Here is an 11,568-nt window from a genome sequence, read left to right as displayed (position 1 = left end):
TAGATCAGACCTCTTAGGATACACTGAAAGTTTACAGGTATCTAACTTGAGCTACCTTAGAGATCCTTTAAGAACAAAGCACTCAGTACCAAGCAAAGATGTCAGAATGCCTGAATCTATGGTACAGATTAGTTGTGTCAGCTTTTCGTGGTTTGCAAAAAACAAGAAATAATAAACCAAAAATGCAACTTAAAAAAACCAACAAACTCCAAATACACACAAAAAAACTTTGCTTTGGGCATTGAGAAGTTCAATGATTTGCCTATGGTTACGCGGCTGGTTTGCGTAAGACAGGACATGAGTTCAGGTCTTTCAGACTCCAATATTGGCCTTCTATTGCTATTGGATCTATTATCCAACTTTTATTTAGAGAAAGCATGTTGCTGCAGAAAGAAACGTCATCATAAGAAATCTGGATTCAAATCTAGCCTCTGATACCTCTCGGAAAATTTTCCTCTTCTCCAAAATAGCAGAAATTAATAACACCTGTCTCAGTGGGTTGGAGTCCCAGGATTTAAGTATGAATTCCTACTTTCCCATTTACTGCCTTTGGAACCTTAGGCAAGTCACTTTAAACCTTTTTGGACCCGTTTTCTCTTCTGAGGAGGTAGTTGGAGTTCATGGTGCAGTAGATAGAGCTGGGCCTGGAGTCAGGAAGATCTGAATTCAAATCCAGCCTCAGATTATTTAGTGGTTGTGTGATCCTGTGTAAGTACCTAACCTGTAAGGTGGGGATAATAATATTAGTAATTATCAATTATTAGCCTCTAGCTCTATGATCATAAAGCATGTAAAGTTTTTTGCAAACATTTTAGTGTTACATAAATATCATCCAGTATTATTTTACAGGATGATCTTCATCACTTCAGTCCTTGAGATGAGCAGATCAAGATTTTGCTAATGGCCACGTCCTGGAGACGCTGGTAAACTGAGGTACTCCCATTTCCGTGCCCGTGGGGCAGACTTCAGAGGGCAGTCGGACCAACCGGAGGAGGGACTTCGGAGGGAAAGGCAGGGCCCTGGGGCGGCGGGGGCGGGACCACGTGCAAGCTCCCGCGGCCACGATTTCCCCTCCCTGAGGCCCCGCGGCGTTCGGCTAAGGCGGAGAGCGCCGAGTAGGAGGATGAGCAGGCTCGAGCCGATCGGCGCTCGCCAGCCTCCCACGTCATTTTCAGCAGCTAAGTGAGCGGAGGCCGGCTCGCTGCCGCTACCTCGGCGGCCGCCTCCGCCGCGCCTCGTCCCTCACCCCGGCGGGGAGAGCGAGCAAACACAGCGCGTCAGCTCCGAGGTAACGAACCCGGCGCGCTCCCTGGGACCCGGGGAGGGGGGAGGGCGACCGAACGGAGAGACCCCAACTATAGGGATGGCAGTAGGCGGGGCTGGCGCTGCTCTCCTTTCGGTTCTGCTGGCTCGATCGCGCGCGCGCACATGGAGACACGTGCGCACATGGAGACACGTACGCACTATGCACGTATGCACGCACACACGTACACACACGCGGAAGCGGTACCCGGGCGCCTAGGATGCAGACCGTAGCGGAGGAGGCGGTGGCAGAAGGTGATTTCGGCAGAGTTGGGGGGTCTACGAAGAATCCTCCTGGGCTACGGCCACCCTCCCAGGTGACCGCTTCTGCCTGAGGCGGGCGTGGCCTCGGCATCCTGCCCCACCTGCTGGGAGACTCCCCCTGCCCTCCCCTCATTTACACCTGTCCTGCGCGTCTCCCGTTCTACTCTTCCCTCTGTAGCCCGGCCCCCTGCTCCCACCCGGGCCTACACCTGTTGGGGGTCGCAGTGTTCGCACCTCCAGCTCCTCGGTTTCTTGATATCTCAGAGCTGGTACAGGTTTTAATATCTGGCCCTCTCTATGATCTAGGCACTGGAGCCAGTATTTAATTGCCACTTCCTGGTTCTAGGGCGCAAAGTACCTGTGAACGCTTTTGTGTTTACAGGTGTTGAAGATTGCCGCTTTTAGTCGTCCAGAGGGATTGAATTTTGTGCAATAAAAGTTATCTGTAAAAGTCTTGTTAAATATCTGATTGTTCTCTGCATATGAAGCCCTTTTAAAAATACAAGTGAACATTGTATATACCTATGTAGACGCACATGTATATATATACACAGTTGAGAGCGTTGAACATATATGTGTGCATATATATGTATGTGTGTGTATACACATATATATGCACACTCAATGTTGTTACTCGTGCCATATGCGTGTATTTGTATATATTTAGTTATTTTTAACATGGTATGCTAAGATATTTAAGTCTGATCAGCAAGTCAGCAGTCATTAAGCACCGACTGTGTGCTAAGCCCTGAAAATACAAAGAATGGTAAAAGACAATCCCTGCTCCCAAGGAGTTTCCAATCTAATTGGATGTGTTCTCAAAATAATTGGATTTCAGTCACTTATATTTCCTACCCTCCCACATCTCTCAATTTAAGATTTTCTGACCAAAATGGCAAAATATTTGTTATTTTATTGATATGTGGGAGAGGCGAAACACTTTAACAATCAATTGCTTGGTGTGGCTCTCAGGGTAAGAACTTAAGTCCTTAAAAATTTAGACAACTGATAGTTTTTGCACTAAACTGGACATTTTTCAGAGGCAGTCCTCTGCATTAGGAACAAAAGGGATTCTCCCCTCCCCAGGAGTTCCCTACATCCATAAAATCGTCCATACCAGAAAAAAAAATTTCTAAAAATAAGGTTGGTGCTGAATTTTAATTGTACTTTGAAACAGTAGACAATAATAAAAGAATATTGATAATGTTAGTTTTGCATGTAGTTAACTATGAGCAGTGATTATAAAGAGATCATTTCTATGACATGCCCCCTTCTCCCTTCTGCGCACTCAATCGCATCTCTATTGTATCATGAGTTATATAACCAGCCAAGCTTAATTGTGTGGGATGTCATGATCATTAGGGTTTGGAATATATACTATTTCATTGGTGGGGGACTTAAAAAAAACCACTATAAGGATAGAAAAAAATGGGACCAGATTAAGTAGTTAAATAATAAGTGTGGTCTTTCAGAAGGTTGATTTTCATTGTAGATAGTTATCGGCCCATCAAAAGCTGCAGTGTGATGCAGTAGACATAATATACTTGATTTTAAAGCGATGGACCTGGGTTCAAATATTGCTTCTGCTACTTTTACTCCCCTTATAATTTTGAGCAGTTCTTTTCACCTCAGCTTCAGTTTCAATTCGATTCAGAAATCATTTAATAAATGTCTACTATGTGATATCTATAAAATGAGGGGGTTAGACTAAGTGATCTCTAAGGTCTTTTCTAGCTCTAAATCCTATGAATCTATGTGCTAGGAACCCTTCAACTAAAGAAATATCAGACATGTACTCTGTCCTTGGGAAACTTAAGTTCCTAAATTTCTTGGTTGACTTTAATAGTGTGCCTTAGGGCAGTGGATTTCCAGTCCTAGTTTTACAACATCTTATAGTACTGCATCAAGGATCTGTGTTTTCCTGGGTGTAGGAGCTCTCATATGATTACAGCACTGAGTAGTTATGAGAATTACCAGTTATGAGCATTGTGAAATTACAAAAGCAAAATTAATTTTTCATCATTTTAATTTTTCAAATGAGTATATGTTAATTAGGATTTTTCCTAAGCCCTTTTAGAAATTAGTAGGGTTATGAAATGAAATAGTGATAGGATTTCACAACTTCCCCAAAGTGAAGCCGGTAATCTAATACCTTCAAACTTCAGCCTCCCAATTGGATTAACTAAACATTAGTCATACCAATATATGTTAATGGGCATAGTTCCCTGGTTTAATATTATTCATTATAGAATATGACTTCTTTAAATAATTTTTGTTACTGAATAAAAACTATATGGAGAGTCTTCTTAAATTAACCAAAATGTTCTTTATATTCAGCAGTTTTGTTTCTAAAACTGTATACTTTTTAGCTTTTAAAAACATTTGTTAGATTCAGGCATTTTGACTATAAGGCCACCAAATATATACAAACTTGTTATTTCAAATTGTTCTGTGATTTCATGCATGTAATATTAAGAATGGTACAAATTCTTCCAAACTTTGAGTTCCTACCAGTTTGTGCTCGGAGTCTATATTATGTTATTAAATTTTATTAAATTTAGTGAGTGGCTTATTGAACAGTTTTCCTATCACTGCTAGCCGAAAAGTGACTCTAATTTTTGACTCTGGAAGTCCAGACCAAAAAAAAACCACCAAAAACTTTGTCTCATCATAATACATCCATTAGACTCCTGCCAGCTACCTGCGTTCCCTTTAACTTCCTCTTCCACACTGAATCACTTGCCTCTGGTTTCCTGATTCCCTTGTTGCCTGATTTGACATCACAGAAACATGTTTTTAGTGTCTGGCTTGTTTGACTTCTTTTGCCCCTCTGCTTAATAAATGCAGTATTGTAATGTTAACTACCCAAAAGATTCTGCTAGGATGAAGAGACAACCTTAACCAAAACAAACAACATTTTCAGAGTTTTTATTAAGTATAAAATCTACATAGTTGTACATGGAATAAAAAATAGGAAAGAACCAATGCTGAGAAGTAGGTAAGAGTCCTTGCTTTATGGTACTCTCCATTATACATAATCACTCTAAACCTTGTCACTTCATCATTACAATTTTAAAATGAGTACAAGTATCAGTGTTTTACAGCAACACAATAAAAGAAATTTTGCTATTAAAAAAGAAAAGTTCTTCTGAAAGTTATGTTTCAATGGACTGGTTAATCTAGAACCCTGACATAGTGTATTGCTGTCCAATCCTTCTTTCTTTGGATTGATGGAGCTTTGGCAAATAGTTTTTCCCCATCCCCCCACTTTCCAGCATTCTAAGTATCTGAGTATCTGCCCTAGAGGCTGTTTGCATAACCCTTTTGCAGATCCTTGCCTGAGAAGCAAGCCAGGGTTAGAATTGTACCATCTGTCATCTACCACCAAGGAGTGACTCTCAAAAAAATCAGAGACTAAAAGGGGATCCGGGGCTGAGGTAGCTACCAGTGTTCTGTCACTTAGCACTTGCTTGTTCTCCCTCTGTCTCTCTCTCTCTCCCCCCGTCCCCCTCCCCCCGTCCCTTCTTCCCTCCTTCTCCCCTCCCGTGATTCAGAAATGAATTTGATATACATTACATCAAACTCATGTATGGTATATTTGCCTAGAGCCATGGTGGCAGACTGATCTGGGATTTTTGGTTATTTCATCCACTAGAATGTTGACAGCAGAAAGCAACACCACTACAGCAGAAAAATTCTTCCTTCTAGCATTTCACAAATATTACATGGTCTGAGGATTTTGCACACTTTAACAAAGCAGGAAGTAGCATTACCACTTGATATTCTCCTGTCATCTTCCCCTAGCAGCAGGTCAAGATGCACAGAACTAAAGGATACATATCTAATTATATAATTTAAAAGTGTGAAAATAGGATTTGTTACATTTTACTTTAGGGATAATAATATTCTATTCTTATACACAAAAGTAAAACATGAAGTCTAAATGTGTAGGTTATGTTGGCTCAGTAATCTATTGTTATTTTATGAGTATTGTATCTGGGCTGCATATTCCAGGATATGATACTGAATTACAAAAATATGATGGTGTCTGCATTACTATCTGTTTTGAATGCAAGACAAAGGGTTTTGACGAGAGTTCTCTTTGATTACTGTAAACATTGGCATGTTTGATTTAATATATGGGAGACCCAGCCAATTTGAGAATCAGCCAGACAACGTTAAGTTCCTGATGTATGTCAGGCACTGTGATAAGCACATGAGATAATAATAGCATTTATATACCACTTTTGGTTTGTGAAGAGCTTTCCAAACATTTTCTCTTCACAACATAGAGGTGAGATAGGGGCTATAATTATCCCCATTTTACAGATGAAGTAACTGAGGCAGACAGAGGTTAAGAGACTCACCCAGGATCATACAGCTAGTAAGCATCCAATGTGCCACCTAGCTTTCTGTGCAGAAACAATCTGCCTTAAAAGAGCTTAAGTTGCACATATGTATGTATATAAAAGATACATATAAGTAAAACAAGGTAACCTTGGAAAAGAAATTATTAGGGGCTTAAGAGATAAGGGATGGCTTCCTTCAGTAAATGGCACTTGAGTTGACTTTTGAAGAAACTCAGGCATTCCAAGAGGTGGATGTGAAGAGGACTTATGTTCCAGGCATGGGAACAGCCAGTAAGTACAAAGAGAGATGAGGGATTGAAGTAGTGTGGGGAATAGCAAGTAGGCCAATTTGACTGGACCAAAGGGGAATGTGTACAAAGTAAGACTTCAGAGAGAAAATAAAAACCAGAATGGAGCCTTGGCATATACTCAGTGTTGGCAGGCATGATGACATTGATGATAATCAAGCAAAGGAAATTGAGAAGAAGCAGTCAGATTGGCAGGAAGAGAACCAAGAGAGAGCAGGGCCAAGAAAACCCAGTGAGTACAGAATATCCAGAAGGAGAAAGTGATCAGTAGGATGAAGTGCCACAAACAGGTTGAGGATGATGATTGAAAAACTAACTTGGCAATGAAGATATCATTGGCGATTTTGGAGATAGGATTTTCAGTTAGGTGATAAAATGTGATGCCAAATTGCAGAATGGTTAGAAGAGATGAGAGGAGATGGAGGAACCAGATGTAGAAGGATTTCTCAAGGAGTTTGCTTGAGAAAGGGAAGGGGAAGGTTTATGGATGATAGCAGGGCTGGTAGGATCTAGTGTGAATTAGTACTGGATAGGTTATGAAGGACTTGAGCATCTTTTAGGCATCAGACATTAAAGGCAAACTTCCTAAAAAATCTGGTCTTTGATGGTGTTTGAGAATGGAAAAGTAGATTTCTGATTAATAATACTGTTTTAAGTAGAAACAAAGCTACTGCCTAGAAATTGATGAAGCTGTTGTCCAAGGTAAATACATGAGTTTGTCAGTTTCATATCCATTACATTCTTTCTTGGCCTAATGCATGGCAATGCTTGCTTACTTTTTGGCATAAGTTCTCCATCAAGTTCCAGAGGACCTTAGCATCACATGTCCAACACAGGTATATGGGATTGAAACACTGGGTAATAAGTGTGAATAGAGTAAGTGTTGGGAGTGGGGAGGGAACACACAAACCAATCAGGAATACTGCTTAACCATCAGTGCCTTTGTATTTAATAAATATTTGTTGAGCAAGCTTATATTGTAAGTGAGGTCCAAGTTCCAGGCTGTCCTTTCCTTATGGCTAAGGGGGGAATGCTGCCTCAGGCATCCCACTGGTTCCCATACCTGGATTTCCTGCCTCTCAACTGCAAATAGTCCTACTAAAAGAGTGCTAAGCCTCTTTTCTGTGTTTTTATTATATTATATATATTAGTGGACTCACCTTTGGCATGGTTAATTTAATTGAATCTTAAGAGAAAAGAGGGAGAAAGTAATGACTTTTGTGAGGGGAAGGAACATACTACTGAAAGATACAAAGAAACAAAAAGGCACATTTGTTTTTGTTTAATTTTTTAAATCTAAGTTCCATAGATACTTTATACATGAGTAGAATCTATATCACACATTTTTTCTCATTGACTGTTGTGGATTTTGACCTCATTCCTGGAGATTTTTTTTCTAGATGCTACACCAGGAAAACTAGTCTAAGGTCCATAGGGGCATCTGAAGAATAACACTAACCTATGTTGATTATGTCAGACATTATGTTTTTATTGCCTGTATGTAAAAATTTTAAACCTTGGAACTTCAGATAGCATACTTATGCTTTATATGTATATATGTATATACATACACCTTTTAAAAATAATTTTATCATCGAGACTACTCTTCTTTCTGAAATCAAGTCCGACTTTATTTTAGACATTTCAAAGGTAAATAATTGTTAGTTTTTTCATAAGCACAGTAATTACAAAGCTATAAAGAGACGTTTTTTCAAAAGTTTATTCGGATAAAAGACTAAACAAAGCAAAGTAGGAAATAACTATTTTTTAAATGCCAGAGGAGAATAAAAAAGAGTTAATAAAGCTAGTTGAAAGTTACCTTGAGAAATATTCTACCCATTTTTATATATAGGTATAATTATTTCTATTTTAAAGCCCTCTAGGGAAAGAGATTCCAAGGTGTAGCCTTCAGAAAGCCATCCCAGTGTTAAACTAGAAGAATAGAGTCAAATAAATAAATAACCTTACATAACTTAACCTCATCTTTCAACAACTCTTAATTGGAAACACAGCAGCTGGTTATTTTTCATTTTCTTAGAATCTGTAGGTAGTACTGAAAAACACACATTAAAGTGACTTGTTCTCTTCTGGCCAAGTACTCTTTTTTTTCCTCTGATTTTTCTTCACGAACCTTTATTTTTCCAGCCATTTGGTTGATTTTCCATTTCTTCTGGATGTTCTCCTACCTTCATTAGTTGAGTTTCTTTCTATACAAGTAGAAATGCATTTTATCAACAAAAGAAAGCCTACCAAGTTATCAGGACTGTGCTAGGAGAATAAAAAGAAAATAATAACTGACTTTTTATGTAGCTCTTTAAAGTTTGCAAAATGCTTTATACACATCTCATTTTATTCTTACAGTAACCTTATAAGGTAAATATTAAAGGTATTATTTTCCCATTTTACAGATGAGGTAAACTGAAGCTCAGGTTAACCAACTTAATCAGGGCCACATTTATAGTTAATAATTGTTAGAGGCAGGATAAAAACCCAGATCTCTGCTAATTTTTTTATATGTACTATTTCTATTGTCCAACATTTGGATCTGGCATATTGCTTATCAATATTTTTCTTCTATACTGTTTTTACCCTCTTTAATATTTTATTTTTCCCATTACATGTAAAAAACAAGTTCAACTTTTTAAAAAAATTTTGATTTCTAAATTCCCTCTCTTCCTACCCTGACCCCTTATTGAGAAGGCAAGTAATTTGATATAGGTTACACTTGTGTAGTCATGCAAAACATTTCCATATTAGTTAAGTTATGAAAGAGAATGCAGATAAAAAAAACAAAAAAACAAGAAAAATAAAGAAAGTTTAAAAACATATTCTTTTATCTGTATTCAGATTCCATCAGTTCATACTCTGGAGGTGGATAACATTTTTCACCATAAGTCCTTCAAAATTGTCTTCGATCATTGTTTTACTGAGAATGGCTAAGTCATTCATGGTTGATCATCATAATGTATTGCTGTTACTGTGTCTCTTGGCTCTGCTCACCTTTTTTTACATCAGTTTTGCATCAGTACATGTGTTTCCAGGTTTTTCTGAGAGCATCCATTTCTTTTCTTATAGGATAGTCGTATTCCATCACAATCATATTTCACAACTTGTTCAGCCATTTCCCAATTGGTGGGCCTCCCCTCAATTTCCAATTCTTTGCCACCACAAAAAGAACTGCTATAGATATTTTTGCACCTATTGGTCCTTTTCCTTTTTTGTTTTTTATCTCTTTGGGTTACAGACATATTAGTGGTATTGCAGGATCAAAGGGTATACGCTGTTTTATAGCCTTATGGCCATAGTTCCAAATTGCTCTCCAGAATGGTTGAAACAGTTCACATCTCCACCAATAGTTCATTAGTGTCTCAACTTTCCCATATCCCCTCTAACATTTGTTATTTTCCTTTTCTGTCAATCTGATTAGGAGTTGGGTGGTACCTCAGAGTTCTTTTCAATAGTGAGTTACAGCATTTTTTTCATATAACTATAGATAGCTTTCATTTCTGAAAACCCTAAATAATGAGAACGTTTTTGGGAGTTACAAGTATCATTTTCCCACGTAGGGATAGAAACAGTTTAGCCTCATTGAATAACCTATGCTTTTTTCTTTCCTATTTTCCTTCTCAAAGAGGACCATGACATCAGGAGGTGAAGAATGTTAATAGTAATTGTTTCTGTTTTGGCCAGAAATCCTGAGGGTCTTCCTCCACCAGATTTTTTTTAAAGAGGCCATTCTTTGCCTCATTTCTCATTAAGCCTTAATCACTGAATGGGTGCTGCTGGAGTCAAACTGAGACCCATTGAAGATCTTAGCTTGAAAAGGCCAAGGTCCCCTACTGCATCCTGGGTCATCTCCAGTTGTCTTGATCCATATCTAGCCACTGAACCTAGATGGCTCTGGAGGAGAAAGTGAGTCTGGTGACTTGGCACAGCCGTCCCTCACTTAAATCCAATTTACTTGCATGTCATGGCATCACCTCCCTGATGTCATGGTCTTCTTTGAGAACTTGAAAGTCCTCTGTTTCATTGAATGTCCATTTTTTTTGCACCTGAATGATTATGCTCAGTTTTGCTGGGTAGGTGATTCTTAACTGTAATCCCAGCTTTTTGCCTTCTGGAATATTATATTCCAAGCCCTCTTGTCCTTTAATGTAGAAGCTGCTAAATCTTGTGCCATCCTGACTGTGGGTTCATGATATTTGAATTGTTTCTTTCTGTCTCCTTGCTATATTTTCTCCTTGACCTAGGAGCTCTAGAATTTGGCTATAATATTCTGAGAAGTTTTCACTTTGGGATTTCTTTCAGGAAGAGATTTGTGGATTTATTCAGTTACTATTTTACTCTCTGGTTCGAGAATATCAGAGCAGTCTTCCTCGATAATTTCTTGAAAAATAATGTCTAGGCTCTTTTTTTGATCGTGGCTGTCATGTAGTATGATAGTTTTTAAATTATCTCTCCTGAATTTATTTTCCAGGTCAGTTGTTTTTCCAATAAGATATTTCATATTTTTCTTATATTTTTTTCATTCTTTTGATTTTGTTTTATTGTTTCTTGATGAGTTATGGAATTTTTAGCTTCTACTTGCCTAATTCTATTTTTTAAGGAATTATTGAGCTTTTGTACTTCCTTTTCCATTTGGCCAATTCTGCTTTTTTAAGAAGTTCTTTTCTTCAGTGAGTTTCAGGTTTTTTTGTGCAGCTATTTTTCAGAGCTAGTTCTTGGGGTTAGTAAGTTTTCGGATCTTCTAAGGTGGTATAATTTAAAGAGAGGTGTGTTTACTACTCTCCTGGCCTCTGTTCTGGTCTATGAGAAACCACAAGCACACTTTTACACCCTAGAGCTGTGACCAGGGCCCTTACTCCCCCCACAGCTTTGCTGGGCTAGTGCTTTTCCTCACCCTAGGACTACATCCCAGGGCTGCAACCCAGATCAAAGTATGGGCAGTGCAACAGAGTGCTGTACCTAAGGCCAGCAAGGGACCCTGTAATTTCCATCTGACCCCGTTATTATCTGTGGGCTGAGCTCCAGAAGCTGCTGCTGTCAATTCAATTGCCCCCAAGGCCTGCTGCTGGCTAGCAGATGCAGCCTGCTACTGTCTTTGCCAAGGTGTTGCCTGCACTGCACTGGGCTCCACTCCAACTGTTGAACTCCATGGCTTCCTTTAAGTCCCACTTAAAATCCTACCTCCTCCAGGAAGCTTTCCCCAACTGCTCTTAATTCCAGTGCTTTCCCCCTGTTAATTATTTTCTACTTATCCTGTATATAGCTTGCTTTGTATATATTTGTTGGCATGTTGTCTCCTCCATTAGACTGTGAGCTCCTTGAGGGCAGGGACTGTCTTT

At 39.0% G+C, this 11,568-nt stretch overlaps 1 protein-coding gene across 2 annotated transcripts in view; it reads left to right on the top strand.

The window, feature by feature from the left end:
* The first annotated feature begins 1,164 nt into the window (after nt 1-1,164).
* Nucleotides 1,165-11,568, top strand: part of SLC35B3 (solute carrier family 35 member B3) — a 50,895-nt gene continuing 40,491 nt past the window's right edge. The window contains exon 1 of one of the 2 annotated variants that reach the window (XM_036755908.1): nt 1,165-1,288. The gene's annotated coding sequence lies outside the window, so the exon portion shown is untranslated. Of the gene's footprint in view, nt 1,289-1,543; nt 1,620-11,568 lie in introns of those variants that run through there. The other variant, XM_036755989.1, reaches the window with a different exon arrangement.

This window comes from Trichosurus vulpecula, chromosome 1 (genome assembly GCF_011100635.1).
Source record: "Trichosurus vulpecula isolate mTriVul1 chromosome 1, mTriVul1.pri, whole genome shotgun sequence".
NCBI lineage: Eukaryota > Metazoa > Chordata > Mammalia > Diprotodontia > Phalangeridae > Trichosurus > Trichosurus vulpecula.
This window is presented reverse-complemented; position numbering and strand designations above follow the sequence as displayed.